A 26,429-nucleotide genomic window follows, 5' to 3' on the forward strand; every position below is an offset into this window, starting at 1 on the left:
CCCTATCCCCCTCGCATCCCCCGTGAGCCCCCATCTCTATTTCTTCTTGTCACCAGCACCACCACCACCAGTTGCCATTTTGCCCCACCTCGGATCTATGTTGTTGGTTTTTCATGTTTGTTGGCAGTCAGACAATTGGTCAAATATAGCAACCTAGTTGAAATTCCCAAACCATCTCTATAGACAGCTGCTTGATATGGAGTGCAGGGCAAGTTTTACCGCTGCCAGCACCACCAGCTGCTTGAAATTCCCAAACCTAGTTGTAATTTAGTTGTTGTGATCTGCAGACTGCAGGCATCATTCTGGAGTTTAATGGAGTGCAGGGCAAGTTTTACCTATATCCGAATTGTTTGTTTGTTACACCATCGAATTGTTCGCTTGTTTCATGTCATGGAAGAAACCGGTTTGCTGCTTGATAACTTTATATTAGTTTCACAATGCACCATGTGTAATATTTTGGTTTATCATGAGATTTTGCAGTAATCAATTGTCACATACCTTTTTTCCTTTTTGCGGGGGCTTTTCACATTTGTTATGTCTCATCAGTCATCTTGAGAATGATATTTGCAAGTGACTAAGTCGACTACCTTGCATCAAGATATACCTACAGCTGCACAAAATGTTATGTGTAGTTTAGTTTCTGGAGTAGGTTTCAACTCCATTCAAACATTCAGAAGCACCTAAAAGAACCCCACACCATGGAAACTCACAATTAGTAGCGTCGATGTTATCTGCTAGTTTTCAAATAATTAGAATTTCTTATTGCAAGATGCCCACCGCTAGAGAACAACCATTGATGTTATCACCTACTGTTTCGTTTATTCTTAAGAGGTTTGGTTATATAACTCAGCGGCATTTTAATTCCCGATAATTGGGTTTACACTGGAGTATTTTATTTCTGTGGGGAGAGGGAGAGAAGCCAGTGCAGGGTGTGGGAAGCACCTCTTCATGTGATTTTTTTTGCTTTATTGTGTAATTTTTTTTCTTGAGGCCCTGACCATAGAACAACCGTTCTATGGTATTTTTTTCAATTATGTACAAACAGTTACAAGGTTGGAAAAGGAAAAGGTCTATAAAACTTCAGTTTTTGCTAACATTAGGAGATTAAAGGTCCCTTGTGATGTATTTATGTAAATTGTGTTAAAGGGGGACTAAAATGCAAAGCTTCTGACTTGAAGATCCAACTATTCTGGCTATGAACAAGAATAAATTTTAGAGAGATTCCATGAAAGGATTATAAGTTGTTGTTGATCCAAGTGTTGAAGGGATCTACTTTCCTTTGCTTTGATATGTATGCCGGGCAGCCTCTTTACAGGTAGAGATACCCTGTTCAAGGACAGGGGGGCGGGGGTGTGAACTTTGTGAAATCCTGTCCTATTGATGACTTTGCAACTTAAGTAAGGGTGTTTGTCCATGGTACTGAGCGCTGCTGTTTCTATGCCAAGTCTTAAATATTTCCATTGTTTATTGTTAAAAAGCTTTCCTCATTTTGGTGACTTTACAGAATAAGTAAATCTTAACTAGCAGTGGTTAATAATTAAGTCTTCTTCTTTTTCCTTTGCAGCTCACATCCCACTGTACCTGTACCCGTTCCTGAATACTACCAGCAAGACAAGACCTTTTGAGTACTTGAGGCTTACCAGCTTGGGTGTTATTGGTGCTCTTGTGAAGGTAAATTAAAACTAGATACTTATGCAAACTAGGAATGGATGGTCCATATAGATTTTTGCTTTAAATGGTGAGAGGGTTGTTGAACCAGAGGGGAAAACAGTGATGGGGATTGGCTGTATTCTTTTTTTTGTAGACTATATCTTGTTCTTTTGGTATTCTCATTCCAGTAATCCAGTCATTTTAATCAAATGGACTGGTTGGGATTGGATCCCAGGAATCTCAACAGGAACTGTTATTTTTGAAGCAAACAGGCTAATGATTTGTTAGAAATTATATTGTTTCTTCTTTTGGATATCCGATTCTGATATGTCAGAAACACAACATATCAAAAGTTAGCAATGACCAAACTGGCATGTAACAGAGACACTATAAAAGATAGCCAACATCCAGTTAGGCCAACATAACAGTGAACAAAACTACTGTCAATCAGCTCAGTTCTAGTGCTGTTGGATTTTTCTCGATTGTATTCTTGCAGTTTTGAAAATTCAGTTCATCCGGTTACTGAAAATTCAGTTAATTCAGTTAGGCACACAAATTTCAGAACTTTTGTGTGCCCTAGTACTTGGTGTTTGTAGAAAACCAGGAGTGTCAATGGGACTAGAATTCACTTGTTCTTATCTGGGTTTGTAAAACTTGTTCATGTACTGAACTACTAATGCCTTGTGATGCTCTGAATTACTTGTGATGCCTCTGAATTACTTGTGATCACATTGAGAAAGACTTGTAAAGATGATGATCATCTTTAACAGAAAACAATTTGTGATGATTTTGCTAGTTTGCTGGGTTTTGTCTCCGACCATCGTCTCGTGATGATTTTGCAGGTACCCCGAGAGGCCCTTGAGTTTGCTGGAATGTCGATTAACTTCCGTTCCGGCAAATTCGGGTACTCCATATGTCCTATTTTCAGCAAAGGTCATGCTGAAATTTTCCGTGAATTTTAGCATGACTTTGCTAAAAATAGGACATATGGGGTACTTGTGACTAATGCATGGGCCGGGGTATCTTAGTAGTTAATTAAGTAGGATCAAGTGCCCCAGCGTACTTGTGACTAATGCATGGCTTTTAGGGTGCCTCGGTGTCGATAAAAACCGAAATGATGAAAAGTTAGGCTTTTAGGGTGCCTTGGCGTCGAAAAACCCTCAATGATAAAAGCTTAGATTTTAGGATGCCTCGGTGTCGACAAACCCTAAATGATGAGACCATGATCTTGTTCCTTGACAATAACCAACTTTTTGACCAAACTTTGTTTCTATTTAGAGAGAAACATGGCCCACAACGATGAGGCCGGGGGTTCGGGCGGCAAGGCATTCTGGGAGCTGTCCCAGGAGATGGAGGAACAACCTCACTTGTATGAGGCCGCCGCCTTCCCCACCGATCCTGAGACCACGGATGGTGCCGCCGAGGATGACCACACTGATGCCACCACTGATGGTGCCGCCGAGGATGCCACCACTGATGATGGCGGCGCACGCACAGATAGCAGCCAGCCGAAGAGGCAACGGAAGGACCGGCGCCCGATCGTGCTCCGCACCCTCAAGGAGGAAGTTACTGAAGTGGACTCCAACGGGAATCCAACGGCGCCCGAACGAATAGTCAAGGGGTACTCGCTTCAGCTCGGGTGCATTGTCCGGAGCACCGTCTCGATCAACACCGAGAACCTGAGGCATCCTGACCGGGGGAATTTGCGCCACCTCCTCTTCACGAAGCTGCACGAACGATACAAGTTCCCCGCTAAATTCGAAAACACAAGCCTCAAAGGGAATAAAGTGAACAATGCTGCCCTCACGAAGATGAGCAAGGCCCTGTCTACTTGGAAAAGCAATGTGAAGAGAATGATCGAGAAAGGTGAGAGTTATGAGAAGATCAAGGAGAAAAATCCTTCGATCACCGAAGATGACTACAACGACTTCAAGATCAATTGCTCGAGCACCGCAAGCTCCCAATCAAGTGAGTGGGGGAAACAAATGCGGGAGCTGAACATAGGGGAACACACACTCAGTCCCGGCGGTTACAGAGTGGCGGAGCCTATATGGGACAAGGAGGAGGCGGACCGTGCCGAGCAAGGCCTACCGCCCCTCTTCGATAAATACGGTGACAAGCAGACCAGGAACTTTGTCAGGGCCCGGTACAAGAAGGACCCGAAAACAAAGGAGCTTACCACGGATCCGAAGACCAGGCAGCTTGAGCTTGTTCTGGTAAGGAATACACCCCCGCGTAATTAGCTCCATATGGTTGCATTCTAATTAATGAAGCCGAATTTCTGAATGGTTCACATTCCTTCCGCAGGCGACTGAAAGCAGTAGCGCGGGGTCAACTCAGAGCAACCCTTGGGACACCACTCTAAATAGGGGGTTAAATATAATGAAGAACAAGGATAAGCTCAGTAAGCCGACGTCAGCTGGTCGTGTGGCCGGCAAAGGCTTGTCGACAAAATGGGGGTCATACTATACCGCTGGTGTGTGGAAGGAGAAAAAGACCAGCTCGGAAAGCCAGGCGCGAGAGGTTCAAGAACTCAAGGCACAGGTGGCGCGGATTCCGGAGATTGTCCAAGAGCAAGTGGAACAACGACTCGGAGAGACGATCACCGCCCTTGTGCCTACCTTGATCTCGGGGTTGAGTGCGTGGATTGCGGGCGACCAACAGGGGCCGCCCCCGATTCCTAGCTTCACGGCCAGCAACTCGCATAATGCGATGGCGGGGCCATTGGTGCCTCCGGCGGAGGCGGCATTGGTGTCTCCGACGCCGGCACGGGAGCTTAATGCACCCGGGTGTACGCCGGCCGGCACCTCTTCAGCAAGCGGCCGCTCCGTCAACTGCACGCCCGCCGTTGGCGGTGCCTCGACATTAGCCGAGCTCGACGCCATCATCACGGTAACTAATTAAGCCTCTCTCGGCCGAGGACTTCATCTCCTTGCCTTTGACTGGGCATCCCTGACGCCCTACATGTTTTCGCAGGGCGCCGCCGACGTTCCGTGCACTCTCCTCCACTTCGTGAACAACGAGTTGGTCGATGTCGCCAAGGGCAAAATCGTTCACGGTACCCAGATGCCACCCAACTTGTTTAGGGTTCAACTGGTTCGGGTGCTACCAGGCTGCGACGACTTGTTACCTCCGATTCGACCCGTCGGGGCCGACGATGATGACGTGATGACCCTCAGCGCCTGCCTGAGCTGGCCCCTGCTTTGGCTGAAGAGCCATATTCGTTTGGGGGCGGGGGACACCACCCCAAAGACAAGACCGCCAGTCGTGCCGGCGCCAAGTCGGCCCCATGGCAAGACCGCGTAACGGTGCCGGACATCCCTATGCCACTGGATCCAAACATGCATATGGCACAGGATCAGAACGACGACGACGACGACGATGATACATTTGGCAACGTCGATCAGTACTTTGCCGAGCATGGGTACGATGGCGACTTCATGGGGCCTCCTTCTCAAGAACCAAACCCAACAAAAGACGTGTGCGATCTAGCTCGTACCGCGGAGAAGCCAAGTTGCAACAGGCGCCGTCTGGCGTTCAGCTCTCAGGAGACGCCTCCAGCTGCCGACTTCACCGAGCCTCAGATAGGCGAGGTGCGAAATATTATCAGCCCCAACACACTCAAGAAGGCGGTCTGTGAGCAGAACTCGGTCCCATTACAGGAGAAGAAGAAGGCATGCAAAAGAAAGACTAAGAAGGGTGCGAGCCAGCCGGCACCGAGTACGATCCGTGCTCAGGACGGGCCACCTTCACCGCAGGATATCTCGAGGAGGGTGCATGTGGCGGGTAGGGCGATGCTACCACCAAATATGCTCAATGGTGCAACCGGTGCTATGCGGAGTCTGCACGACAGTGTTCTTTCTTTGGAGAAGCGGCGTCTCAGAGAGAAGGATGTGGCATACCCGGTTTTCGTGGCCAAGGTGCCAGAGGGCAAGGGCTTTGTGGATGGCGACATCGGGGGTACGATCGTCCTGCGGTTTGATGACATCTTTGCTATGTTTAACCTTCATCCGCTGCACTACACCTTCGTTCGGCTATTTTCGCTGAGTATGGAGATGCGGATCATTCGCGACAAGACCCCGGACATCGTGATAGTCGACCCCTTCTACATGCGTGCCAAGATCTTGGGCAGCGCTGGGGACCGGCAAGTCGCGAGTTCTTACCTCGAAGGCGTCATTCTGGCAAACCAAGATAAGGATAACTTCCTCGTGCCTTACTTTTCCGAGTAAGTCCTCCCCTCAACCGGCCCGTAACATATGAATTCTTACTTTTCGATCGTTTTTCTTTTAACATTCCGTGTTTTCTGCAGTGACACACGTTGCACGCTCATCCTCCTCAGCCCCAAATATTCCATGGACACGTATTTCGACCCGGACCGTCAGTCGAACGTAGACTACACAAATGTCAAGAAGGTTCTTGATGATGTTCTCCCCGGCTACGCCCAATCTAGAGGCACCTTCACCAGGCCTATTCGTAAGTACGGCAAGCACGTGTTCTCCCACAATACGACATTCTGCTGCGTCAAGCAGCCGCCTGGCGGTCAGAAGGGTGCCTACTACGCCATCCATCACATGCGGGCGATCGTACGGGACCATCATCAACTTCTGCTACCGAGTAAACTCCAAGATTGGGCCGCGAGCGTGTCGGCAATCCAGGACGCGGACCTCCGACAAGAATTCTTTCGCATCCAGTCGGAGTTTGCGGAAATCATCCATCAAGATGTCCTTCGTACCTCGGGGCAGTTCTACCTCAGAAATCAACCGTCCAACAGTGACATCGACACAATGCTACAAATGCAGGATGACAACGCCCGTTCTTTCATGACTCCCACGATAGACGGCGGCTTCATCCACGCTCCGGTCCCTTGAGTCGAGTTGTCTAGTTCTGAAACATCGATTGGCTCATGTTGTAATTAAACTTTAATGAACTTGTAGTATGTCTCTTTGGTTTTGAGAGTCGTTCAACTTAGATGTAATCGATGCTATTAATGTCTTGCTTTTCTCTTCCGATCGTTCTGTTGCATAATTATATATTGCTTATGTATTGTCTGTGAATTGGTACTAACGTTTCGTTTGGCTAGTGCATAGTGATGCCGACGTATGTCGTGTACAAGGGTAAGGTTCCCGGAGTCTACGATGACTGGGAGGAGTGTCGGAGACAGGTTCACCGATTCAGCGGTAACAGTTACAAAGGGTACACCACTAGGGCCGAGGCCGAATCTAGATACGCCCGCTATCTAGCGGGAGAGGGGAGGGAGCGTTGGAGGAACCGGATGAAGACGAGTTTCATCGTGATGATGCTCATCGTGATGACCGCAGCTCTCTTCTATGTGATGGTAGTTTAGATGATCGATATCGACTTGTAATGCGAAGACAAACTCGCTACTCGCGGTCTCGAGACTTGTAATATAATGTTCTATCTTTGTTCGGTCTTTTTAATTCGGAGACTAATATGATGAATTGTATTCGGAGACTAATATGATGAATTGTATTCAAAGACTAATCTTCTATTGTATTTGATGAATCTATTGTTGATGTGTGCTGTCTATATTTTGTCAAATTATACATTTTGTAACCTGTGCAAAAAATAGAAAATAAAAAAATAAAAAAAAATCTAATATTCATACTAATGGCGCATTACACGACAGTGCGCCATTAGTATGACAGTGCATACTAATGGCGCATCACCGGGTAGTGCGCCATTAGTATGCTGCGGTTACTAATGGCGCATCCAGAGGTGGTGCGCCATTAGTATGCCAAAGCACCTGGGTGTACATGCCAACTGGGAGGCATACTAATGGCGCACCCTCGCATATACTAATGGCGCACCAGGTGGTGCGCCATTAGTATACCAGATACTAATGGCGCACCAGCTGGTGCGCCATTAGTAAAAATTACTAATGGCGTGCTGTCAGTGGCGCACCAGTGATGCGCCATTAATGGCCATATTAGGTGCGCCATTAGTAGTGGTATTTCTAGTAGTGTATTGCTTGCCATTGCAGTGGTAGCAGCCGTATTCTTCTTCTTGTGGCATCGGCACCGATCTGCCGAGGTGAGAGAAGATTGGGAGGATGAGTTCGGCCCACATCGTTTCGCATACAAGGATTTATTTCATGCCACTGAGGGGTTTTTGGGTAGGAATTTACTTGGAGTTGGAGGATTTGAAAGGGTGTACAGAGGATTGCTTTCCGCGTCCAATTTGGAGGTTGCGGTGAAGAGGGTGTCACATGATTCAAAACAAAGACTAAGGGAGTTCCTTGCGGAGGTGGTGAGCGTTGGCCGTCTCCACCACCGGAATCTCGCACGGTTACTAGGCTACTGCCGCCGAAAGGATGAACTTCTCTTGATTTGTGAGTACATGGAAAATGGTAGTCTTGACAAGTTCTTGTATACTCAAAATAAGCCGGCTCTACATTGGTCCGAGAGGTATCAGATCATCAAAGGTGTTGCATCAAGCTTGTTGTATCTTCATGAGGAATGGGAGCAAATTGTCATATATCGAAATATAAAGGCTAGCAATGTCCTCTTGGACAGTAGTTGAATGGACGACTCGGTGATTTTGGTCTAGCAAGGTTGTACGACCATGACACAGTTTCTAAAACAACACATGTGGTGGGTACCATGGGGTACCTTGCACCGGAACTTATATGCACCGGGAAGGCAACACCCTTAACCGATGTGTTCGCATTTGGTGTGTTTCTCCTTAAGGTCGCATGTGGGCGTAGGCCAATCAACGGTAGCAAGGATATCACAGAGTTAGTGTTGGTTGAATGGGTGCTAGAACATCACTGCAACGGCTCAATTCTTGACGTCGTCGATCCACGTCTCATGGGGAATTTCAACACAGAGGAAGCCACCCTCCTGCTCAAATTAGGTTTGTTATGCTCCTACCCATCGGCCAATGCAAGGCCTAGCATGCGAAAAGTCATGCAATATTTGGATCATGACCAGTCAATCCCTGACTTGGCTGCAACCTACATGAGTTACGGCACAATAGCAATGATGGAGAATGAAGGGTTCAATTCGTACATGATGTCCTGCCCTTCATTGAATACAAGTATTTGTGTTGTATCTAGTGAGTCTACGGTGTCGATTTTCGAAGAGGGAAGGCGAATGCTTGTAATGTACTCCTCTTTTTTTGCTCTTCTCTTAATGTTCCTTTAAGCACTTGTAATCTCTACTCCTAATGCTTGAGTTGGTTGAATAGTATGGTTTATTGTCCCATCACTTTCAACCGTTTTTTTTTTCGTTGTTTTTTTTTTCGTCCCCTCCCCTCATCCCATGGGTTTATTTCCGCGTCATCTCTCACACAACGAAAAAAAATCTGAATGAATCAGAACTTTCCATACTGACGAAAATTATTTAGTAATGTCTTTATGTGCAAGAATCAATCACGATCAATCTCTAAAAATCAAATCTAAATTAATTAACCTTGACATAAATCGATCAATCACATTAATTAATCTTTATGCGAAGAAAAGGAAGCATCCTCATCTAAAAAAGGGAAACATCTTTCTCCTCTCTACCAAACAAACTGCCCACCCCTTTTTTGACTCTTGAGCGAGGGCTAGGGGTGTGTTTGGTTTGTGCCCCAACTAGCCCCACCAAAATATTGGCATGACCAAAGCGAGGGCATGACAAAAAATTTGGTAAGATGGTGTCGTTTGGTTTATAGCCATTGTACATGCCAAAATTTTGGTAAAGTTGCTGGACTTCGTTTGGTTTGGAGCCAACTGAGTTTGCGTTGGGTTAGTGTTTGGTTTGATTCTACTCGTAGTTTTGTTGAGCTGCTAAAAGAGTGAGACAAGGACTATAGGACCTTTTCACAACAAAAGGAAAAATTAACCAAGGGATTATAAGGTTAGCCGGACTAAAATCCACGGCAATGAAAACACAATTAGGAAACAAATCGCTGCAACTAATAACAGGTGAGGACTGCTTTGGACTACGGAGGCACCACCGGCATATGCATGGCGCGCGTGGAGCGAGTCTCACGCAGAAAAAGGCTGCAGTTAATTAGGGAGGCAAACAACCAATTTAATCAGTAGCTGTGCGACAGCGCGTGGAGCTTTAGATTCAGTTAGCGTTAATTTGGCCGGATAATCCGCATGCCATTCGTTATAATACAGCATATTCACGTACGGAAGAGCGGGCGTCGAACTCGCCAATTTTTTGACGAACGTTTTCCGCGCCGACGTTGCGCCAACAGATTGGCGAAAATAACATGGGAAGGTCCTGGGCGTGCTGGGCGAGCCAAAATTTTGGCCCCAATCCAAACGATAGCCAAATCATACGGGCACGCCAAATTTTTGGTGCGGTCATCGTTGGTTGTAAACCAAACGCACCCTAGGTCTCCTGCACCCGTCGCCGCCACATATGATCTCCGGCGACAGGAGATCCTGCCCTCCGGTGGATCGGCTTCACCCTCCCCTGTATCCCCAGTCCCTTCGCCGCTTTCCCGCACACTGTCCCGACACCACTCCCACCCACGCCCACCGATGCTGCCCCTCCCACCTCGCCCCGCCCCCGTCCCCAAATCTGCCCCGGTGCCACTCTCCCATGAGCCCCTCGTGGGTACCGGTCCTTCCTCCTCTCCCCGCCCATGTCCCCAAATCCTCCCCGGCGCCACTCCCCGAGGAGCCCTGGCGGGTCGCTGCCCGACACCTTTTTTGCTTCGAATTCAATCGTGGGTTCACCTGGGTGTGCCTCTTTCTCCATGGGTTTTGAGTTCTGGGCGAGGATTGTGACCGTGAGGATGCAGACGACGTCGCGGTGCACCCGACCGAGGACGAGCTCGTGTGTGGTGTGCCACGGCCAAGGGGTGCAGGTACGTGACTCTGCTTCTCTACCTGCCTACTTGTTTGTGCCCCGCTCCATAGTTTAGATAATGCTGAGTCGAGCTGAGTTGAGGGGAGTTTTTGTTGTTGAACATACGTGTAAAGTCCATCATGGAACAATGGATGTCAATGGGATTTTAGTTTTCATTTTCTTTACCGAGATTGAATTTAGTGTTCTTGACCACTACATGTTCAATATAAATAGTAATAAAGATTGATTAATTGACTGCGCCTTACAAACTGGGAGATATATTCTTCCCATTTAAGCTTATGTTTTGCAAACTGGAAATGGAAACTAACAATCATTGCTTGTTTTCTGGCGTGAAATGTAGATTGTGAAATCTTGCTGCCATCTAGGTGAAATGTCTGTGCAAGTATTGTCCAGCAGTTTGAGATCTCGGTCAATGTGGAGGTGCCCTGCCACGACATAATGTTAGATGCAGCAACTACGACTATGGTTGCGTCTGTGGCTGGCAAAAAAAGGCGGCCGAGACATCCTTGGTGTAAAGTTTACATGGTAATCATGAGCTGATTATCTAATGTGCGTGATGTCACACCGGAGAATGTTGGCGGTCTTGATTTGTTGAAGAAACAAATTGACTGGTGCATTCTTCATTGTATAAAGCACCCCAATGTTTACAAGGTAATTGTTGGAAGTGAAATTGTTGGAAGTGAAATTGCATCTAACAGAAACTTCTTGCATTTTCTAATTTCAGTGATGATAGGACACATTCCCATTTCCCTCTAACATGTGGAGATAAGGAAATCGTAGTAGGAAAGGAAAATAACAATTTCCCATCAAGCTGCCATATATTTCACTTCAATGGTTGCAGACCTATTGTTGATTTCTCTCTAAGTTCCCTGAGGCATTTATTCTTCAGGATCATTACTACTTAGAGATGCAGTTGTCGCCAAGAGTTTAGTAATTATTGGAGGCGTGATTAAGAAGCTACATGGTATACCGAGGTTTTGCTTTTCTAACACTGTTGCACACTTTGCATTTTATTGCTTGTTGTATATTAAAATGAGTACAACCCAGATTTATTGATATGTCTCGTCACACACACACACACACGCGCGCGCGCACACGCACACGCACACGCACGCACGCACGCATGCACACACACGCACGCGCACGCGCACGCGCACACACACACATATTGAAACACACACACACACACACCATACATATTGAAACACACACACACACACACACACACACATATTGAAACACACACACACACACAAGGGGGGGGGGGTAAATCATGATACCAGCCATCATATGTTCTTAGTTCATTACCAAGACAGAAAAGAGGCAAAGATACAAGGCAAACTAAACTTATCGAGTTTTACACGACAGTAGGTTCACACAAATAATTGTTTCACTCAATAAGTGTTGCATACGATAATAATTTTTTTTGCTATGTGGTGGCCCTATGGTGAGTAGCAGGTCGCTTCGTCGTAATGTTCGCCCTTGACGTGGAGGTGTGTACTCCTTGGCATCAAAATCAGCTTGGGATGGCCTCGTCATGGATCGGTGGCGAGACAACGCGACTAGGTTTAGTGGGCTCGGCTGGGTAGAAGGCTGGGCCCGATGACGAGGGTGTTGTCCCTCCTCCTAGCCGTGCCACACTATTGTTCCCGAGGTCGTCCAACCCACTTACAGACAGGTTAGCTGCTTGGCTAGCACTAATGGAGAGCTATGATCCCTGCACCTCCCATCCAGATCTGGCAACCTAGGATGCTAGATAGGCGGGCGTGCTGGCCCGTTGCTGAGGCGGTGGCGTGAGAGGTTGCCAGAGAGAGAAGGAGGTGGGCTACGCCGTGAGGAGAGAAGAGAAGGCAGGCGACTACGTGGAAGAGAGGGGAGGTGATGGGGAAAGGAGGGGGTAGGCTTCACCATGGCGTGGGGTTGAGGTGCTAGGGAGAGATGGCGGCGACGATATCATGGAGGGAAGATGAGATGCGGTGACACATGGTGGCTGGCTAGCTATGGAGGGAGAGCGGGAGGCAGTTTGTGCAGTGATCGATTGAGAAGAGTCGGTGCTTTTTTTTATCTTCAAGAAAAGGAGAATTGAGCAGCTGCTATGTCGTGAGATAAATGTCACATAGTCTAACAAGTCATTTTTATAGAAAGTACCAACCAAGTGATCTATATGTAGCCCAAGATTTATAGCTCACGAAAATATGGATGTGACTCACATTGTACCATGCAAATGAAGCTCAAGACCACATTCCTCACACTATATGGAAATATCTTAAACGCATCGAGTAGATTAGTATGTAACAAATAATTGTTTGGATCATTGTTCTCTATGTACACTTAATTTTGTTAGATTCTTTTATTTACTATTTTACTTACGTCATAAGTGAAGTGGATTTCACTTAATTCTCCATTGTTACGGGCTATCATTTCTATACATGTGAAACTTGACATGCATTGCATTTGTATGTGTAACCGGGAAAAAAAATATCCATGGCCCGTGGCAACGCACGGGCATTCTACTAGTCCATATTGGAACTGAGTTGGTCTAAGTGAACTATTTCTGTCTATGCGTGAATTTCAGTAATTAGTAACAATTTTGGTAAGGAAATAGTGGTAACCGCCATTTGTCAAGACTCTAGAGCCCACTGGTAGTCCCTGGCAAGGTGTAAGCTTAGCTATGGATTTTCGGTCTAGCCTTTGCAGAGCCTCCCGCTACTACTACAAGGGTTGTTAGTGATATCCCTCCGTTGTAATCCTAAGAGCATCTCAAAGGAAAATATTGTTGTTGTAAAAACGCTTTTTTTTTGTTTGTAAAAACCAATATAAGGTAGAAGAGAGAAAAAAAAATCATCACCGTCGGGGTTGTTGCTTTAACAGATGCTGTAAAAGTGATGCCCAAATATTTTTGCCCTCCCCGGTCGCCGTTCTCCTCTCCAACATTGCATACATATTCAAACGAGCGTTGTTACCTGGACGCCACTTACCAGCCGAAAACTGCATGACATGCCATATCTAACAGCGGCACACGGTTGGATTAGCAATCATGCTAGTGTCGTTCACCGCCAGGTCGTGTGTGAAGCACTTCCGCATTCAAACAAAAACCTGTGATTATGGGGAATTTGGCTACGGGCTCCCGTAATCTCTCGGTTAAACCTCCCATTAACATCCCCTAAATTTATGGGGAATTTATGCTGCCTAAGCATCAATCTCTAGGAACCAATCAATAATTTTGTGTATGATTTGGACTGAAACGAGTTTCTAGAGAATTTGTACGAACATCTAGCGATGTGGCTATAAGCTGTTGTTGTTTGGACCGAAACAAGTTTCAGGAGAATTATCAACTTAATAATCCAGCACGAAGTACGCGCAACATGAACTGAATAACACAAAGTTTCTTGCTACATATGACCAGGAGTGGCAATGATACAATCCACCACCACCCAGCAGGCCCCAGTGCCTGTTCAGCAACACCAACATTGGTAAGCACGGGTTGCTTGCTTCCAGTAGCAGTAGCAGTAACCAAGAAATGCAGCAAAACATCAAGCAGAATTTTGAACTTCCAACATCAAATGTAGTGCTTGTACACTCACCAGCTAGTACAAACTTTAAGTTTTCCATGATGGTGCTAAGTATAATTTCAGAACCATACAAACTGAGCAAGTCCCACTCTTGACTGGCCGGACTGACCAACCAAATCAACCATGTTGTGGTTTTTCTCACTTGAACATAGAAAAAATCAACCATATTTTGTGAGTCCTCAATCTATTATATGGAAAATTTAAGTTATGCCATTTAATCCAGTATGACTTGACTTCATTATGTGATGAGACAGTTTCATACTACTTCATTCGTTGATTCGCTTTTCCTTTGTTATCCATACAAAAGATTTGACGCAAATATCCCGCAGCAATGCGCGGGGTATTATCTAGTTAGACATCACATCCCCTCCATGTTTTAGGCTGCTACACGGATCGTTCTTGGGATATTTTCTTATTATTGTTGGAGTTTGCTTGACTCTAAGCCTTGCAAACATATTGGGGTTCACAAAATGCTACAAAGGTATATACCATTCAAGATTCAAAGGTATATACCATTCACTGGTGAGGTGTAAGCTTAGTTATGGATTTTTGGTCTAGTGTTTGCAGAACCTCCTACTACTACCGCAAGGAGTGTTAGCGATATCCCTCCATTGTAATCCTATAAGAGCATCTCAAAGACTCAAACAGATGATGAAAAATTTGGTGTCGTAAAAACCAATATAGGGTAGAAGAGAGGGGCAAAAATCATCACCGCCATAGTTGTTGCTTTACCAGATGTTGTAAAAGTGATGACCAAATTTGTTTGCCCTCCTTGGTCGCCGTTCTCCCCTCCAACATTGCATACATAATTTAAACAAAAACCTGTGATTACGAAGAATTTGGCTACTGTAACAGCCCCAAAATCGGGTTATCAATTTTTGTGCCGTTATTCTCTCCTGGCACTCATTTTATAAATCTTTCTCCTGAGTTTGTTGGATGACTCTGAGATTTCTTGTCATTTCCAACCTTTAGAAACCTTGCTCATGTCTTTGACAGTGGGCAAGACATCATTTGCAGCAGCTCAAACCCCCTCAAACCATAACTCCAAATTTTGGAATCTGAATATGGCCTTTGTGATTACAAAGGAGCTATCATTTTTCTTGAGCTGTTGATCATCCCATCTGTTCCCAGAGACCCTCCTATCCTTGTAAACCTTGGATATGCAAAAATATTGCCATGTCCCATGCAATATTTTTGAATTATGATTTATTTCTTTTCTTGCTTTTCCGAGGAATAAAATCCAAAGGCGTAGCTAGCCATCTCCTAAATTCATGTGAATTGGTGGAGTTGATATTTATACCTAATCCAAGCTCTGGCAAATATATTGGCCATAATTAAATAAGGAAAATTTCCTTTTCCTATTTAATACCAATATTGCATTGCTGCCATTTTCTAAAGGAACTACTATTTTTATAGGAGAGAAAATTCTCACATAAATTGTGGAGCTTGACCTTGCTATATAATCTCTAGTTCCATCCTTATCTCAAGTTCCACAGATAAAAAATTGGGCACATGATCCAATGCAAGTTTCTACATTCTCTGGAATTTTGCAAAGGAAGTGCCTTATTCCTAACTCCTATTGAGCTGCAATTTGGCAGGGTGATTAACATTGATAAATCACCCATGGATACCAAATATGAGCTCAATCCATTCATCCTATCTCCCGATGCAATATTTCAAAGTTTCTGCCCAGAATGTAACTTGGTGAAGGAAGTACCTTCATAGAGTTTCTGTTGGGGATATAACTATCAGTTATGACCCGCCCAGCCGGGTCAAGACCCAAATGGCGGGTCACAAAGGAAGCCCAGTAAACACTCAAGGCGATAGGTTGTTAAATCTTATAGAAGGCCTAAAGGCCTAGAGGCGGCTCAAGGCCCAATATTGTAAACCGCCGTATGTAAGGAAAGACTTGTAAAGAAAGGCATGTAAAAGAAGTCACCGAGCCGGAATCAATTTATGAGCCGGCAGGGACTCTGTAGGCCACCAGGTGTCAACCCGTGTATATAAGGGGACGACCCGGTGGCGGCTTAGGGCAAGAAACAAGAGATCAATAACCAAGCCGGTGGATTAGCCTCTTGGTGATCGAAACTCCAGCAATTCCAACACAACTAGACGTAGGCTTTTACCTTCATCGTAAGGGGCTGAACTAGTATAAAACCTCTCGTGTCCTTTGTCCCGATTAACCCTTTTAAGCTTCCTAGTTGCGATGGCCCTACGACTAAGTCCTTTTGCTAGGACATCTGTCGTGACAATTCCACGACAGTTGGCGCCCACCGTGGGGCTAGTGCATGGTGGATTTGAGTTCTTGAAGGACAACTTCGAAGGCTCAAGTGATACACTATGGGCCGGATGACCAAGAGTCGTCGCGGCAAGCTCTACATCGACGACGAGGGCTGGGGCCCCGAGGCCGGCTCAATTGAGTACGGGTATCGGGTCCCCTTCGGTGGAATTCATGTCTTCATCGGCCGGATCGGCGAGTCGGGCCCCGAGCCGGACGTTCACACCAACCTCATCGAAACGGCTCAGCGCGCGAAGTCCACCCGTGTTCACTTATATCTTTTGAGCTAGATAATTTTGCTCTAGTGCTTCACTTATATCTTTTAGAGCATGGTGGTGGTTTTATTTTATAGAAATTATTAATCTCTCATGCTTCACTTATATTATTTTGAGAGTTCTTTAGAACAACATGGTAATTTGCTTTGGTTATAAAATTAGTCCTAATATGATAGGCATCCAAGATTGGTATAATAAAAACTTTCATAAAAAGGTGCATTGAATACTATGAGAAGTTTGATACTTGATAATTGTTTTGAGATATAAAGATGGTGATATTAGAGTTGTGCTAGTTGAGTAGTTGTGAATTTGAGAAATACTTGTGTTGAAGATTGCAAGTCCCGTAGCATGCACGCATGGTAACTGTTGTGTAACAAATTTGAAACATGAGGTGGTTCTTTGATTGTCTTCCTTATGAGTGGCGGTCGGGGGCGAGCGATGGTATTTTCCTACCAATCTATTCCCCTAGGAGCATGTGCGTAATGCTTGGTTTTTGATTTCTTGTAGGTTTTTGCAATAAGTATGTGAGTTCTTTATGACTAATGTTGAGTCCATGAATTATACGCACTCTCACATTTCTAGCATTGCTAGCCTCTTTGGTACCGTGCATTGCTGAGGGAGTCCTGGATTAGGGGGTGTTCGGGTAGCCGGACTATACCTTCAGCCGGACTCCTGGACTATGAAGATACAAGATTGAAGACTTCATCCCGTGTCCGGATGGGACTTTCCTTGGCGTGGAAGGCAAGCTTGGCGATGCGGATATCCAAGATCTCCTACCATTATAACCGACTCTATGTAACCCTAACCCTATCCGGTGTCTATATAAACTGGAGGGTTGTAGTCTGTAGGCGATCAACTCCATATACAACAATCATACCATAGGCTAGCTTCTAGGGTTTAGCCTCCTTGATCTCGTGGTAGATCTACTCTTGTACTACCCATATCATCAATATTAATCAAGCAGGACGTAGGGTTTTACCTCCATCAAGAGGGCCCGAACCTGGGTAAAGCATCGTGTTCCCTGCCTCCTGTTACCATCCGGCCTAGACGCACAGTTCGGGACCCCCTACCCGAGATCCGCCGGTTTTGACACCGACATTGGTGCTTTCATTGAGAGTTCCTCTGTGTCGTCGCCTTTAGGCCCGATGGCTCCTTTGATCATCAACAACGATGCGGTCCAGGGCGAGACTTTTCTCCCCGGACAGATCTTCGTCTTCGGCGGCTTCGCTCTGCGGGCCAATTCACTCAGCCACCTGGAGCAGATCGAAAGCTACGCCCCTGGCCATCAAGTCAGGTTTGGAAGCTTAAACTACACGGCTGACATCCGCGGAGACTTGATCTTTGACGGGTTCGAGCCACGGCCAAGCGCGCCGCACTATCTCGAGGGGCACGATCTAGCTCTGCCTCCGGACAGTGTCCTGGAGGCCGCACACGCATCGGTTCCGACCCCTAACTCGAAGCCTATTGCGCCAATCGAGGATGAGCGGTTGGACGTTACCTCGGGGGCTTCGATCTCAAAGGCGATCGAGCCGAACGCTAGCCCCGCACTCTGCATTATCCGTGACTCCGAGGATCCGGACTCCTTTCCGAACTCCGAAACCCCCGTGCCCCTGCCGATCGAATCCAATTGGGCGCCGATAATGGAGTTCACCGCCACAGACATCTTTCAGCACTCGCCTCGTGGCGATATCCTGAACTCTCTCAAGTCTCTCTCCTTATCAGGAGAGCCCTGGCCGAACTACGGTCAGCGAGGATGGGATACGGACGATGAAGAAATTCAAAGCCCACCCACCATCCACTTGGTAGCCACTGTCGACAATTTAAACGACGTGCTCAACTTTGACTCCGGAGACATCGACAGCATGGATGACAAGGCAGGAGATACCGACGAACCAACGCCCATAGGGCATTGGACAGCCACCTCATCTCACGATGTGTACATGGTGGATACACCTAAAGGAAGCGACAACGAGGAAAAAGGGGATGGGACGGGAGATCGACCCCCCGAAAAACAATCAAAGCGTCGGCGTAAACGCTGACCCAAGCTATGCCTCGACAAAAACCCAGCCATAGAGCAGGACGAGCCGGTAGACGATGAGCAGGCCTTAGAGCAACCGTCCGAACAGGGCAACACGGATAGAGAAACCGAACATCCCGCCTCCGGCCAAAACGACATTCCGAACGACCTCACGCCGGATAAACCTATGGAGCAGAAGAATCTCCACGAGAGGCTCGTTGCAACTGCACACAGCCTAAAAAAGCAGAAGCGAAAGCTAAAAACAGCGGAAGATGCACTCCAGATTAGATGGAGCAAAGTAATCAATACCACAGATAAATACGGCGACAGTCGCCGCACTAAAAGCTATCCGAAAAGAAAGCTACTGCCTGAATTCGATGAAGAGGCCCAAGAGCCCTCGCATTCAAAAAATGAGAAAGCCACACGGTAGGATAGATGACCCCATAAAGCGGCAAGCACCGCCGCACCTAAATCGGCATGCGACCCACTTAAGGATTCGCATCATGGCCCAGTCAGGTCCATTTATGGGCCAAGAAAGCAAGCTCTCGTAAGCAACGCTATGAAGCCATCATCAGAATCTGGCACACCCAAATACAGAGGCGCCGCACACCCCCTATGTTTCACCGATGAGGTCCTGGACTATGAATTTCCAGAGGGATTCAAACCCATAAACATAGAGGCATACGATGGAACAATAAACCCTGGAGTTTGGATCGAGGATTATATCCTCCACATACACATGGCTAGAGGAGATGATCTCCATGCCATAAAATATTTACCCCTTAAGCTTAAAGGGCCAGCCCGGCATTGGCTTAAAAGCCTCCCGGAAACACAATTGGAAGCTGGGAAGAGCTCGAGGATGCTTTCCGAGCAAACTTTCAAGGGACCTATGTCCGCCCTCTGGATGCAGACGATCTTAGTCACATAACTCAACAACCCGGAGAATCAGCTCGGCAGTTCTGGAATAGATTCCTCACTAAAAAGAATCAGATAGTCGACTGTCCGGACGCCGAAGCCTTAGCAGCTTTCAGGCATAACGTCCGAGACGAATGGCTCGCCAGACACCTCGGCCAAGAAAAGCCAAGAACAATGGCCGCACTAACAAGCCTCATGACCCGCTTTTGTGCAGGGGAGGATAGTTGGTTGGCAAGGTGCAGCCCCAGCGATCCAAGTACATCCGAAACTAGGGATGGAAACGGAAAACCGCGACGCAACAAGGACCGCCGCCGGACTAAGGACAAAAGTCCGAAGAGCACAGCAGTCAATGCCGGATTCAAAGGCTCACGACAAAATCAGGCAAAATCGCCCCACAGGATAACAGGGACGATCCATCCAACCTAAATAAAATCCTGGACAGGATATGTCAGATACACAGTACTCCCGGGAAGCCTGCTAACCATACCCATAGAGACTGTTGGGTTTTCAAACAATCCGGCAGACTCAATGCCGAACACAAGGGGCTCGACACACCAAGCGAAGACGAGGACGAACCCCAAAAGCAGAGCACCAGGAAACAAAAGAACTTCCCACAAAAAGTAAAAACAGTGAACTCACTTCACATAACAAAACATGCGGCGCCCGTAAAGGTACGCACCACACGGCCCATCCCCAAAGGGTCCTGCCACTGGTTGTCAAAACCGATCATCTTCGATCAGCTAGATTATTCTAGAAATATCAAGAATGTAGGCTGGACTGCCTTGATACTCGATCCAATAATTGGCGGGCTCCGGTTTTCAAATGTCCTTATGGATGGTGGCAGTGGACTAAACCTGATATATCAGGATACAATCCAGCACATGGGGATAAACCCAGCAAGAATCTGCCGCAGCAAAACCTCCTTTCAAGGGGTAATACCTGGTCCGGACACCCATTGTATGGGTTTTCTCCGGCTCGAAGTCATATTCGGCTCTGCCGGTAACTTCCGCCGCGAAAAGCTGACCTTCCATATCGTCCCGTTCTCAAGTCACTATCAAGCACTACTGGGATGCGAAGCTTTCGCTCGCTTTAACGCAATAACGCATTATGCATCTCTTACGCTTAAGATGCCCGGTCCACGAGGCATCATCTCTTTGGAGGGGAAGCGCTAAAGTGCGCCTCCCCAAGCGGAGGACTGTGCGGCCACTTTGACAGCCCCACAGCAAAATGGCCTCACCGGCCAAAAAACTTCGAAATAAGTCATTCAAGACCACGAAGGCGGATAAACGAGTTCGGTGCAAAATCATCATTGATGCAGGCCTAGAAGCCATATACCCCCGCACTAGGGGCTCCACGCATAAGAGACAATAAAGCTCAATCTTATATATTTCACTTTATACTTTGTTTATTTTAAACTTTTTCGACACGACCCGTTTTCAACTCAGTTCCTCTCTTTTACAGATGAACGTCGTGCGGCGCCCGTCCAGGATACGGCACAACGGAGACACAGGCGCAGACGTGCAGTAGGGACCCTTCCTAAAGGATTCTTTTTAGATTAAGACCCTGCGTAAACCTTTTTTACTGTCTCTTATTGCTAGACATCCCCTGGTTTTTTCTGATATAACCAAGGAGGAGGTTGGTGTCTTGGCATGTGGCCACGTTAGAATTTTTGCACGTACCTGGACACTAGGGGCTTTCTTTTTTAATAAAGAGTGTTGTTTCGCCCGCACTCATAAAGACTGAACACCTTAGGGGGTGTTCGGCGTCGCGAGTTTTGGCATTATATGCATCAGCTCCGAATCATGTCTTTGGTCAAATGTTGGGTTGCCCGGCTCCTGAGTTCGGCTACCTTACGTTCCACTCTATCGGCTAAGGTAGCACCAGGAGAACTACTGCGATTGTGCCCTGGTTCGGCCGGGCGAGCACCTCAGTAGAGAAAGCCGAAAACTGACTGTCATGATGTAGCGTGAGACTGGTCAGCCACTCGATGACCTATCGGAATCTATCGGATTCCTCCGCTTTAACGAAGGGCCGCTTCCCGGTCGGACGAGCACAGTTGCCACCAAGGGGCTACCTAAATAGTCTCACTGTCAAACTCCTATGGCTAAGTGAAAGTGTTAAAGCATTATAGTCCGGTTGCCTGGCCCGCTCCGCTATCACCTCCTTTGTAGGACAAAGACGTTGGGTTAAGTGTGAAAATGCGTCTTCTACGAGCACCCCCGCACTATGTCCGTGGGGGCTGAAGCCAACGACTGCCATCTTTCAGATTTTGTATATATATATATATATATATATATATATATATATATATATATATATATCTTTAAACGGCCGCACAGGAGGTGTTCCCAATACTTGGAGGCACAAGTATAAAAAAGGCCACTACAGTTTATCAAAATATTACTTTATAATTACATATGCTATCATAACATAGCATCTTTCGGGCACTGCGTCTCTATTACACGAGCGCCTTCAAGAACTTCCTGAAAATAGTGCTCGGAGGGTACTCGGCTTTTGTCCGAATCTCGGGACCCAACAACGGTGGTCTCCATCTCTGCCCAGTATGTCTTAACACGGGAAAGAGCCATCCTAGCGCCCTCTATGCATGCTGACCTCTTCATTGCATTTATACGCGGCACCGCGTCAAGGAATTGCTGCACTAAGCTGAAATAACTCTTCGACTCCGATCTCCCCGGCCACAGGTGACCCATGACGTACTTCATGGCGAGTCCATACAACCTATTTAGTTCGGCCCATTGAGCCAAACGATCATCCACTGCCAGTGGACGCTCTGGATTGTGAAACTGCGACGAGAAAAACTTTTCCACTTTGTGATCTTTCTGATCTCGAAAGTGTTCGGTCGCATCAGCATCACTCGCTGCCAAGTCCAGATAGGTATCCTCCACACTCCACATCCGGTCCAACGGAGCAAACTTCGGATCGCAAAATTTCCTTCACAGCATAAAGGGCTTTCCAGCCGCAATCTGTTCGGCCTGACGCAGCTCCTCCTTCGCAGCTCTCATCGCAGAGCACGCGTGCTTGGCATTGGCAACGGCCTTCTCTAAGTCCGTCTGTTTCGCCTGGTCTTCTTTTTCAAGAAGTATGCAACGGTCTGTCGCGCTTTTTAACTTTTCGGCCATCTCGGCCATCTCTTCCTTGCTTCGGCAATGAGCAGCCTGTTCGGCTCTCAGCTCTTCAAGGGCTTTCCTGGTGGCCGCATCACTTTCGTCGTCTTGTTCTTTAGCTCGGGCAAGTTCTGCCCTAAGACTCTCCACGGCGGCCGCACCATCTGCGTCAAGCACACACATCGTAAGACACAGGCATAAAACTGTTCTTACCTGATGCCGCCCGAGGAATTACATACCTTGAGCCTCATCAAGCCGCTTATTGACAAGCGTGATGTCAGCATCTGCCACGTCCAGTTGCCGCTTTAGTTCGGCAGAATCGTCAGTTCGGCTTGATTCCGGACACCCTGCTGCCTACATTCAAAGGCGACATCTTAGACCTGGGATTATGATCCTTCGCGTGTCGTCATTTCTTGACGACGCGGAGTGTCTCAGGGGCTACTATCTACACAGGCGCATCTTATTCATGCGCAACTGACAAAAGTATACATTATCTAATGTACCTCGAAACCCGTCAGTAAACTTTTGACGGCCTCATACAATCCGCTCTCTGCGGATGAAATCCTTTCAATCACCGTGCCCATCAATGCGCGGTGCTCCTCTGAGATGGAAGCTCGCCCCAGCAGAATCTTTAGCTCCTTCGGCTGAGCACCAGACGGTGTCGGGCTCGTCCCATGACCTCTTTCGAAGGCCGGACACGGAGAACCTTGGGGGGCCGCATAGCTACCTTCCGCCCCTGCCGGATTCGAAGAAACCCTCCGCGACGACACCTCAGGGTCGCCCGCCTCGCTAGGCGGCACGGCAGGGGGAGGCGTCCCGCTCTCCATCATCTCCGGAAGGAGATCCCATGAAGACGAGCTCTGCTGAGAAGGGCTGAGGTCCGAGCTACAAGGTAAAGGTTTGGTTAATCTTCTCAGATATAAATCAAGGATTTCCCTCAACCCTCAAAAGGAAAATCTTTCTCCACTTACGGCTCGCTGGAGGGCTGATCCCCTTGAGGGCGTAGTCTGGCCGAGGAACTCCCCGGCGTCGGACCCTCTGACGAGGATTTTCTCCCCTGCTTCGAGGCCATGGTTTCCGGGTCATCAGAGGTGGCTCTCTTCTTCCCCTTAGGAGAGGAATTGTCGGTTCCTCCCTTCGGAGCAGCCTCCTTTGAGGAGGCCATAGCTTCCTTGTCCTCCCCCTCCAAAGGCATTATCTCCAGCATCCTGACCAGCACGGGATCCGGCCTGGTTTCAGGAAGGGGAGCCGGACACCTGATCAGCTTTGCCTTCGCTATCCACTCTTGTTTAAAAGGACGGCTCTTTTAGGGGTAAGTTTATGACAATCATACGGATAGAAGGTCCGGGCACAAGGTTGCTTACTTGAGTATCCGGGCGATTGCAGCTTAGGCCTGCGTCCTCGGTTAAATCCGGACACATCTCTTGTGATCCGAAGAACAGTCTATACATCTCCGTGGGCGTTGCGCCCATAAAGTTCTGGAGAGCTCGCGGTCCCTCTGGATTAAACTCCCACAAGCGAAGGGGGTGACATTTGCCAGGCAATATTCGGTGAATCAGCATGACCTGCATCACCTTGACTAAGCTGAGGTCTCCTTCCAAGAGATCCTTAATTCGGCCCTGTAACAAGGGCACGTCTTTGGGCAAACCCCAATCTAACCCTCTATTAACCCATGACGCTAGCCGTGGTGGGGGACCCGAGCGAAAGGCAGGAAGCGCCAGCCACTTGGCGCTCCGGGGAGCGGTGATATAAAACCACTCTCGTTGCCACAAGCCCAGCTCCTCTTGAAAAGAGCCCTCGGGCCATGGAGCATCAGCATTTTTGCTTATAACAGCGCCTCCGCACTCTGCGTGCCATCCCTTGATCATCTTCGGCTCCACTTTGAAAGTCTTGAGCCATAATCCGAAGTGAGGGGTAACACGGAGGAACACTTCGCATACAACGATAAACGAGGAGATATGGAGGATGGACTCCAAAGCTAAGTCATGGAATTCCAGCCCATAATAAAACAACAGTCCCCTCACAAAGGGATCCATCGGGAAGCCTAACCCCCAAAGGAAGTGAGACACGAACACTATGCTCTCACCGGGCTGGGGACTGGGGATAGCCTGCCTTTGAGCAGGCAACCTGTGCGGAATTTCGGCGGTCAAGAACTTAGCCTCTCTCAACTTTAGCACGTCCTCCTCCGTGACGGGGGAGGGCATCCATCGGCCTTGAAGGTCGGAACCGGACATTGTCGAAGGTCTGAGGCACCCGGAATCTGGAGCCTAGGGTGTTGGAACTCGAGGCGACAGGTGAACTTGTTTTGGGATTGGAGAAAAGGAGTAAGGCCTTGGTCTCTTTATAAGAGGTTGAATACCAGGAGCCCTCCCCGTAACCGTTTGGGACTCGCCTTTAATCGAGAAAACATGCTAACGGGCACGGTTGGGTTACCCACGTCCGTATTGATGAGAATCCCGTAAAAGGGGGGCACACGATCTCTGCTTTGACAAGACGTGCCAAGGAAACCGCCTCGCAAAACATGCTGAGGTGGAAAAGTGAAAACGATTCGAGTGAAGGACTTGGCTGTAGTGTGATGACGCACTACGGAATACGTCAGCAGATTTGATTTGTGTTAATATTATTCTCTCTATGGCAATATGTGGAAGCTTATTTTGCAGAGCCGGACACTACTCTTGGTGTTTACAATCTTCTATGAAGGACTTGGAGGAGGAACCCGCCTTGCAATGCCGAAGACAATTTGCGCGCCGGACTCGTCGTCATTGAAGCTTGGTTCAGGGGCTACTGAGGGAGTCCTGGATTAGGGGGTGTTCGGGTAGCCGGACTATACCTTCAGCCGGACTCCTGGACTATGAAGATACAAGATTGAAGACTTCATCCCGTGTCCGGATGGGACTTTCCTTGGCGTGGAAGGCAAGCTTGGCGATGCGGATATTCAAGATCTCCTACCATTGTAACCGACTCTATGTGACCCTAACCCTATCCGGTGTCTATATAAACCGGAGGGTTGTAGTCCGTAGGCAATCAACTCCATATACAACAATCATACCATAGGCTAGCTTCTAGGGTTTAGCCTCCTTGATCTCGTGGTAGATCTACTCTTGTACTACCCATATCATCAATATTAATCAAGCAGGACGTAGGGTTTTACCTCCATCAAGAGGGCCCGAACCTGGGTAAAACATCATGTTCCCTGCCTCCTGTTACCATCCGGCCTAGACGCACAGTTCGGGACCCACTACCCGAGATCCGCCGGTTTTGACACTGACAATTGCCCTTTCTCACCTTGAGAGTTGGTGCAAACTTCGCTGGTGCATCCAAACCCCGTGATATGATACGCTCTGTCACACATAAACCTCCTTATATCATCCTCAAAACAGCCACCATACCTACCTATTATGGCATTTCCATAGCCATTCCAAGATATATTGCCATGCAACTTTCCACTGTTTCATTTATTACACGCTTCATCATTGTCATATTGCCGTGCATAATCATGTAGTTGACATCATATTTGTGGCAAAGCCACCATGCATAATTTATCATACATGTCACTTTCCACTGTTTCATTTATTACACGCTTCATCATTGTCATATTGCCGTGCATAATCATGTAGTTGACATCATATTTGTGGCAAAGCCACCATGCATAATTTATCATACATGTCACTGTTGATTCATTGCCCTTCCCGGTACACCGCCGGAGGCATTCATATAGAGTCATATTTTATTCTAGTATCGAGTTGTAATCATTTAGGTGTAAATAAAT

The 26,429-nt window shown here is 47.4% G+C and overlaps 1 pseudogene; it reads left to right on the forward strand.

Annotated features, from left to right (window-relative positions):
• Positions 1–8,813, forward strand: part of LOC123191541 (L-type lectin-domain containing receptor kinase SIT2-like) — an 18,380-nt pseudogene extending 9,567 nt beyond the window's left edge.
• The last annotated feature ends 17,616 nt before the right edge of the window (positions 8,814–26,429 follow it).

The sequence above is a fragment of the Triticum aestivum genome, chromosome 2A (genome assembly GCF_018294505.1).
Source record: "Triticum aestivum cultivar Chinese Spring chromosome 2A, IWGSC CS RefSeq v2.1, whole genome shotgun sequence".
Lineage (NCBI taxonomy): Eukaryota > Viridiplantae > Streptophyta > Magnoliopsida > Poales > Poaceae > Triticum > Triticum aestivum.